This window comes from Phacochoerus africanus, chromosome 3, assembly GCF_016906955.1.
Source record: "Phacochoerus africanus isolate WHEZ1 chromosome 3, ROS_Pafr_v1, whole genome shotgun sequence".
NCBI lineage: Eukaryota > Metazoa > Chordata > Mammalia > Artiodactyla > Suidae > Phacochoerus > Phacochoerus africanus.
Window position 1 is genome coordinate 10,681,494 of NC_062546.1, and position 9,171 is coordinate 10,690,664.

Below are 9,171 nucleotides of genomic sequence, written 5' to 3' on the forward strand. Positions count from 1 at the left end.
AAAGACAGGGACTTAACGGAGTTTTCTGTTGTGGCTCAGTGTTAACGAAGCCAACTAGTATCCATGAGGATGCGGCGGAATCCCTGGCCTCGCTCAGTGGGTTAAGGATCTGGCGTTGCTGTGAGCTGTGGTGTAGGTCACAGACACAGCTCAGACCCTGTATTCCTGTAGGTCAGCAGCTGCTGCTCCGATTCGACCCCTGGCCTGGGAACTTCCATATGCCGCATATGCGGCCCTAATAAAATAAAATAAACAAAGATAAGTACTTAATTCCTTCCTGCTGTCACAAGAGCCCCAAAGGGAAAAATGCAGAGATTACTTTTGTCAAGAACTGTGAAGGGTCTGAGATTGGCCCTACTTTGCGAGCTAGCAAGTGAGCCTGATCGGATGGATGCTGGCAGAAGACACGAGACTCCTGGGTCAGAGACCCGGGATCGTTCATTACTCAGAGCAAGAGCAGTAGCCAGAGGATCACCAGCTTCTTGCACAAGTTCCCAAGCCCCAGTTTCCACAGTGCAAAGACACGCAGTGAAATGCCTTCCAAGAGAGGCACTCTGAGTTTAGGAAACCCAAATCTTTCACGGCGTGTGTGCATGCGTGTGTGCGTGTACGTGTTAAAAACACACAACATACAATTTACCACCTTAACCCTTTCCAAGTGTACAGTTCTGTGCTGTTAAGTACATTCTCATTACTGTGCAACCGACAGCCAAAACTTTCCCACCTTCCCAAACTCCATACCCATGAAGCATCCATCTCTCTGTTCACTGCCCCACCCAAGCCTCTGGCAACCACCGTTCTGCTCTCTGTCTCTCTGGGGTGACTACTCCAGATGCCTCATCGAGGTGGAATTACATAGGACTTGGTTTTCCGTGTGACTGGCACACTTCCTTCGGCATAATGTCCTCAGGGTTTCTCCATGTCACAGCATGTGTCAGAATGTCCTTTCTTTTTAAGTCCGAGCAAGATCTGAAATCTAAATCTTTTACAATGAGCACTCAACATGCCTAGCCGATGCCGGGGAAAGAGACACTACCTCTATCGTCCAAGACTTTTCCCTACACAAACATCCTCTAAGATATGGTCTGCAAGAAAACAGTCTGTGCCTCTGCTGATGAGATGTGTAGAAATGCAAGATACCCAGGAGGGTGGCCTCCAAACAACTGTCAATCCAAAAAAAAAGCTTCATGCCTCCACCTACTCAGCCATGCTGGGTCTGGACCAGCTACAGACCAGAGTGCTTCCCATGAGAATGCTTTGGGCCTTCACGCAGTTCCCAACGAGAATACCCCTCCAGACAGAAGACGCCAGCACAGGGAGGTAGCCCGTCATGGTAGCTGAGGACATAGGATTTTTTTCACCAGCAGGTTTACTGCGGGGGATTTACTAAAAATGAGTGCACAGAGCCACAAAAAGACTTGCATGAGAAGGTGCAGAGCAGCTTTATCCACGGAAGCCCATGATTAGGACTGCCCGAATGTCCACCAACAGGCGACTGGAGCAACAAAATATGCTGTGTCCCCACAACAGAGCACTACTCAGCAATGAAAAGGAACGAGCAACAGGTATTCACAACAACACACCAAGTTCAAAGCTGAGACTGAGCTTTACACTGAGCCAAGGAGGGCAGGCACAAGAGGCCACTCCTTGTGGTTCTGCTCACATGAATTTCCAGAAGACACAAAGCTAATCTATGGTGAAAGAAACTGAAAGAGCGGTAGCCCCTGGGATGGCAGGGTGCGGGAGGGGGGCCTGACGGGAAACAGGAGGGAACTTCCCATCGTGGCTCAGTGGTTAACAAACCTGACTAGGATCCGTGAGGATGTGGGTTTGATCCCTGGCCTTGCTCAGTGGGTTAAGGATCCAGCGTTGTTGTGAGCTATGGTGTAGATTGCAGATGTGCCTGAGATCTGGCGTTGCTGTGGCCCTAAAAAGAAAAAAAAAAATTTAAAAAAAAATTTTTTTAAGTGAGGCTAGAAGTATGGCCTTGAAGCACCTTTAGGAGTGGACTTTTGTTTCTACAAATAAACTCTTATCTGAGGCAAATGAAAGTGATTCTGAAGGCATTTAAATTTTCATTGCTTCCTAAGAACTCTTTCCTTGTTTAAGGATCTTTTGAAGTCCCTGAAATCCCCCTGGACAGGCTTATTCCTTCAATCTGTATATAGTTATGCAGCACCTCTTGGGTGCCAGGTGCTAGAGAGAGAAAGACAGCGGTAAATCAGACAGCCACCAAACAAGGTCCCTGCCCCCGTGGAGCTTGCATTCTGGTGGACAGACAACAAAAATGTACATGGAGCCGAGAGGAGATCATTTGGGGTTCAGATCAGAGCTCTGAGGACAAGAGAATAGAGGATGAGAAAGAACATGATGGACGAGTGGAGGTTGCTTTAGATGAAGGCCTTGAGGTGGCCTCTCTGAGGAGGAAATATCGGAGCTAACACGGAAGGAGGAGGGGCAGCCCCGGGAAGTGCTGGTGGCAGAGCTTTCCAGATGGTGGGGCATAAAGATTGGATCCCCTGAGGCTTGGCCTTCCGAGATTCTGAAGAGGGGGCTCCTATGATGCAAAAGAACTGAAAAAAGCCTGTCAGTCTAGCTCTGCCACTCACCTGCTGTGCAATCCCCATACATCTCTTGCCCTCTCTGGGCCTTGTTTCATTCTCTGAACACCCAAAGGAGGTCTGACAACACAGTCTCTCAGAGCCGTTCCAACTATGACAATGCAGGGGCGTTTGACCAGACGCTGGCAAGGCACATGCCAGGTTCGCCCAAGATTTTTGAGTCCAAAAGGACAAGAGACTGAGGGACAGAGTCCACCAAGGCGCTGCCCTCTGGGGATAAGAACGGAGGCTCTAAGCTCTGCCAGCTTTGCTGCTGCAAAATGAAGACATCCTTCTGTCTCCCATCCCTGCCTCCAGGAAGAAAACAAGGTGGCAAAAACCCAGCATCCTCCCCAGCAGCCCTCCGACCGGCTGCAACCTTGGAAATAAATGGTCCCGTCAGCTCCGAGGAGGGTGAGCTCAGGATTTCAGATGAAAATGAAATAAGAGGGAACGCAGCCCAGAAGCAATGCAAAGTAACAACAGGGCCACAAAAATCTTCCACTGCAGCAAGCTGGTGCTGGGAGCCAGGCGACGGGGCGCTGACCCCGGAGGCGGGGACACTGGGGGATGAGCTCATGCCCGGGGCCAGCTGGTGGGGCCTGCAGTTCTGGGGTCCTTGGGCTATCTGAGAGGACCTGGTCCTGGCTGGCAGGGCCGCTGCTTTCTAGCCCCACTCCCACCCCGTCCTCCTCTCGCTAAAGCCTTAGTTAGCCTCCAGATCAGACAGCCTCCAGGAACAGACCTGCAGGGCTGGCGGACTCCATCCCTGCGCCAGGGAAAGAGGGCCTCAAAGCTGATGGACTCCTTAGCAGGAAGGGCGGCAGGTTGCAATCCCAGGAAATGAGATGGTGCAGAGGGGACCATGATTTAAAAAGCCATCATCTAAAGGCACTGCCAGTCCTGCTAAGCTCCAGGTTCTGCCGTCGCTGCAATCACAGCTTCCTGTTTTCTGGCTGCACCACCCTGAGCAAGTTACTGACCTGTTCCTGTCTCTAAAACGGGGGAAATAACAGCACTGGCCACGCAGGGTTATTGTGAGAATTCAATGTAAGAATCTGAGAATGGTTTCTGGCACAGAGTAAGTGCTTTCCTTGAGTTAATTTATTTAGTTAATTAGTTACTTTTGGTCTTTTTAGGGCCGCACATGCCACATACAGAAGTTCCCAGGCTAGGGGACAAATCAGAGCTGTAGCTGCCGGCCTCCACCACAGCCACAGCAACACCAGATCCAAGCTGTGTCTGCGACCTACACCACAGCTCACGGCAACGCCGGATCCTTAACCCACTGAGTGAGGCCAGGGATTGAACCCGAGTCCTCGAGTCGGGTTCGTTAACCACTGAGCCACAACGGGAACTCCAAAGTTAGTTTATTTTTATATCGTTTCATAGTTTATTTTTATATCGTTTCATACATCTATATATGCACAAGGAAAGCAACATAGGACCAGCCAAGCTCAAACACCCAAGCTCGTTAATACTGAGAATCCACAGCCTATCTCTTGACCCGCCCCTCCCCCATCTACCCAACAATCTTCAACAACGACACCCAGCCCCCCTTTGAGCCTTGCTTAGCCTCTGCCAGTGCAAAGCACTCTAATGAGCTATCTCTCCTCTTAGACCAAAAAACCCCCCAAAAGTTGAAAGCAAGGGTTAAAATCTCAAATGCCAAGAAAGTACAGCAGATGCGTCAAGGGAGCTCAGCCTCAGACAGCAAGAAGCAGTGAGGACTGTGGCAAACTAGAGAAGCCATGTCCCATCTGAAGGAAAAAGTTGCTACCAGCTCTGGCCAGTTTTCGCCAGGGAGGAATGTAGGTCCAGGGTTGGACACGTTTGAGATTTCAAGGGAAGCCAGAAATCCAGATTTTTATGCGAGATCTCCTTATGTTCAAATATTGGCACACATTCATTCTTTTTAAAGTAGGGAAGGCCCAGCGAGATACACCCGTTTGCACCCAGTGAGTTGAGGGGCAGCGCCCTCCAGCTATTCCTGGCTTCAGGGCCAGTGCCCTCTTCCTGCAAGAAGCAGAACATCCTGGCTGGCCTGAAGCAACAAGGAATCAGAGAGATCTTAATTAAGCTCCAGGCAGAGCACCTATTAGTTGATAAAGGCTTTGGGAAGGAGTGAGGGAAAGAGCCCCCTGAGGACTGGAGCTGCGGTGGAAGCTCAAAGAAGGGGCTGGGCTTTGAAGTGGGCTTTGGGGGCTGTCAGACCAGGAAAAGCTGAAGCCAGAGGAGGGGCAGAGGGAGATGGGAGTTAGAAGGAACTGAAAGCGCCAACTCAGAGCGCCTTCAGGTGTGGACACACCGTGTAAAGCTGCAGGACGCTCTCACCAGGATTCTATTAAGAAGGTGATTGCGCTGCTCGGGGCTGTGGCACTTAAAGCTGGCAGAGAGGGTGCAGGGTCCTCCCGGGAGAAAGGACAGTGCCCCGTTCTCTGGATGTAGCCCGAACTTAGCCGGAAGGCCTCTACCCCCAGCAGACCTCGCTCAGCACACGAATCTGCTTACACGTAGGCTCCATCGCTAACACGTAAGCTCCTCTAAAGCTGGAAATGTGTCTTCTAGATGCTTGGCATACAGACGGTCCTTCATGGACATGTGTCACATGATCCAAAGAACAAGAAGCAAGACATCAAAGCCTAGCATGCACGCCCACACCTCCAAAACGGATCCTCTCCCCGGACGGGGCCGGGGGTGAGCAAAGGCAGCAGCTCGCACTGCGCACAGCAGCAGCGAAGATCTGGTGTTCGTACAGAGGAACGCCTCGAGCGGGGTGTCAGGAAAAGGACAGTGACATCCCGTAATGACCTGAGGCAGGGAGGCGTTAAGCACCCCAGAGCCCCCAGGAGATGGACGTGATGCACAACTTATCAAAGCTCTAGTGGATGTCTTGGATCATTCGAGAACTAATTCACATATTAGAAAAATGAAAATAAACTAGCTCAGCATTTTAATCCTTTCCCAGAACAGATGGGGCAGCTGAGAGGCTCAGGGCACCAAGGGGCCTTGTCTCCAGTCACCCAGCGAGGCTAGGGCCACAGGCTGGACCAGGACCCAGGGCCACAGACTAGGAGCAGCGCTGGGACCAGGGTGAGGCAGGTGGAACATTGGCCTGGGTGTTTAATTTAAGAAGGTACCCAAAAGCTCAGTAATCAAGGTAAATAACATTTTGAGACAGTATTTAAAAAAAAAAAAATCAAGATTAGTGTAAAACAAACCCCTGATAAGCAACAGCAGCTTTTAAAATAAAGAGTTAAAGTTGTACCCTTGGGTGCCTCTACCTCCCTCCCTGTCCCCTGATCTCGCCTGGCCAAGGAGTCCCAAAGGTGACAGCTGACGAAGAGGCGTAGGACATGGCTGTGTGGAAAGCTAAGGAAGACCACTCCAGAAAGAGGGCCACGCTGCTCAGGGCAGCTGAGGCACAGAAAAGAGGCAGAGCAGCAGCAGAGGTGGCGGGGGAAGGCTCCCCACCCTCCCATCCCCACCCCGGAATCGTGGGGCAGCACTTTTCCTACAATAAGCTGTGTGCCAGGGACACCCGGTTAGACCCTCTGCCAGGAAAGCTTAGGGAGACCCCCACCCAGACCCCCCTCCTCCTAACTCTAACCAGGGGTCTTGCAGATCTAAGCCTTTTCATCTCAAGGGGCAGGATGGATTACAAAGTCTGGGCAGTGCTGGGGAACCCTCAGACGGTGGAAAAACAACCCAGAATTTTATGACTTACTGACAGTAGGTTATGAATGGGAAGGAAAGCATATCCTTAAACCGCTGACAGTAACTCCCTTTTAAGGGATTTCCTTGGGGCCAGCGACGCCATAGCTTCCTCCTGCCCCCGGGACTCACAGCAGCTTGTTTTTCAGTGACAAGCTCGGGCTTTTAAGTCAGACAGGCCTGGATTCAGACCCAGCTTTGCCATTTACTGTGTAGCCCTGGACAATTTACTGAGATGAGAAGACAGTATATCATGCGTCCAGGGTCGGGAGTAACTTAAATGACCTGATGGGGCTGAGGGGCAAACCACGGGTGAGGGTGAGGGGCATGGGGGGCCCCACCACCCAGCACCAGCACATGGCTCACATGAGGTATGTCTGCCAGATCGCCCAGTGTTCCAAAGCAAACAAAAAATTATGTGAAAACTCCCAATTTCTAAAGGTTGGCCAACGAATTCAAAGTTGTTTAAAAACTTCAATCCAGCAGCCCTGCCTAAAACAGGTCTTGGAGCCAGAGCCCACCGACCGGCCGGGCTTGTACCTCTGACATTTACAAATCACCCGGCAACCTGCCTGGCACCTAGTAGGTGCTCAGCAAACACAGAATGTCTCCGTCTTTTCAGGACACTCTCCAGGCATCATCAACATCCATTTCCACACAACAGCTTGGGAGGGAAATGGAGAGATGACGAGAAGAGCTGAAAATCTGGAAGGCTCTAAAGGGAGGGAGGAACTGCAGAGGGAATTCCATAAAAGGACTTAAAAGAATTTTATTGGACATCGTTGAGCACAAGTCCAGGATAAGATCAGGCAGTAATTTAAGTCCTGGGCACAGCGAGGGAGCCTGTGTACTGTATGTGGGGTGGTTGGGGGGTGGGAGGGAGGAACTGTCCTTACCAAGGTCCCCATCCATGCTGTGGGTCCTCTGTCCACAGGTCACCCCAACATCGGACACAGGTACACAGCGTCCTGATAGACACAGCTCCCGGGGACAGCCCTTCCACAGAGCGGCTCAAAGGTCCAGATGGGCCTACACAATAGAAAGCACGGCTTGAGTCCACCCAGGGGATCTGGTAGCTCCCGAGAACCCTCAAGTGAGACCCAGATGGGTTGGGTCTCACGTCTTCAAGATCAGCGGTTCTCAACGCGGGATCCCCAGACCAGTGGCCGCCCCAGCTGCAGCAGGGAACTTGTTTGAAGGGCCTCACCCCAAAGCCACCAACACAGAAAGCCGGGGGGGGGAGGGCCAAGCCTCTGGGTTTGAACCAGCCCTCCAGAGGATCCCCACACACAGTAGGTCTAAGAACTCCTGCTCCACCACTTGCTCCTGTGATCTTCAGCAAGTCCTGTGTCTCACTGAGATCACCAAATGCGTCCCCTCGGACTGTCCCAGGCATTTCTGCAACAACTATGTCAGAAGCCTGGTCTGTCTGGACCAGACAATGTGGAAGATGCCAGGGGACAGACAGCACACAGTCCTGGCCCTCATGGAATCTGACGTCTAGAGCAGAGACAGATACTAAGCAAGGAAAAGGGATACGGATGCCAATTTTCAGAAGGGAAAGGCAGGGGTGTGATCCACCACATAGACCTGTGTTCCTCCGAGTGTTCTCCAGGGACCACCTGATCACCGAAGCCACACAGCTGGGGGACCTCCCTTCTACACACCCTCCCCAGGCCCCCTCTGGTTCCTCAAACCCACCTTCTTCTCCCCTGCTTCAGGGCCACTGCCTTTGGGGTTCCATCGACCAGGAATGTGCTCTTCCCAGATCTTCCAAAGATGGGCGCCCTCTCCTTGTTCAGGGCTCAGTGTCAGTGTCACCTCCTCCCAGGTCTAGCCAAAGCCATCTCTCCCCTCACTCTATACTCCCCCCTACACCCAGCTCTGGCATCTTCCGGCCCTGCCATAGCCTGCAGTCCTGCTAACTAGCAATTGTCCTGGTTCTGCCTCTCCCAACAGAAAGTGAGGTCTTGGGGACAGGTCCTTGGGGCGGTGGCTTCCGCAGCACCAGTGAGCCAAGGTTTGCCCTTCGCGGTTGGAATGACACTCTGACCCCACTCCCCCTCATGCCCTGGTGGAAAGAGTGGGCACTCCGCTCCCTGCTCCCCAGGGACGTGGGACGTGGGGGACGAGGCCTCAGGCCAGGCCCCGGGCAGGGTTTCCTCACGGCCTTGCTCGGTTCTGATGGTGAGAAGGGGCGGGAGACACTGGAAGGGAAAGAGGAAAGGCCTAAAAGGCTAGCTCTGCGGTGGCGCCCTCTCTCGGGCTCAGACCTCCAACCCAACTCCCGCAGAATCGAGACTCCTACCAATTCGAAGGCGAGGCGTCGCTCCCAGCGGGCTGCCTGCCTGGGCCGAGCCGGGGACCCCCGTGTCCCGCGTCGGCCGGGGTGCGGGGCAGCTGGGCCACGTGGACGGTAGCATATGGGGCCTCGAAGGGAAGGGCCCCTGGCGTGGCACGTGCTGTCCCTAAGACGTTGACGCTGCAAGGTGCCTGCAGTCCCTGGCCCGCAGTGGCACGAGGGGCCCAAGGCCAATGGCGCGCTTGGACTTCCAGGGAAGCTCAGGACAGACGCGCGGGGCCGCACAAAAACGAAGCGCGTGAGCCTGCGGCCCCGGGGCTGCGGAGCGTGGGGGCTGGACGTGGCACGTTGGCGCCTGCGGCAGTGGCGCCAGGGGACCGGGACCACCTGGGCCCTTGAACCCGGGGGAAGCACGAGACACGGCGCGCGCGCCCCCTGGAGGCTGGAGCGCAGCCGGCCGCGTGCAGCCCGAGGGCAGCGGAGCGCGGGGGCCACGGGGGCCGGCGGAGGGGCGCGGGCGGGAGGGGCCGCGCAGAGGGAGGGGGCGGCGGCGGG

At 53.7% G+C, this 9,171-nt stretch overlaps 1 long non-coding RNA gene across 1 annotated transcript; it reads right to left on the reverse strand.

Annotated features, from left to right (window-relative positions):
- Positions 1-1,901: 1,901 nt before the first annotated feature.
- On the reverse strand, positions 1,902-8,942 carry LOC125122033 (uncharacterized). Its single transcript, XR_007133683.1, has 3 exons — positions 8,623-8,942; positions 7,211-7,343; positions 1,902-1,927 (listed from the first exon to the last, which is right to left on the reverse strand). It is a non-coding gene; the product is annotated as an uncharacterized LOC125122033 (long non-coding RNA).
- Positions 8,943-9,171: the final 229 nt, after the last annotated feature.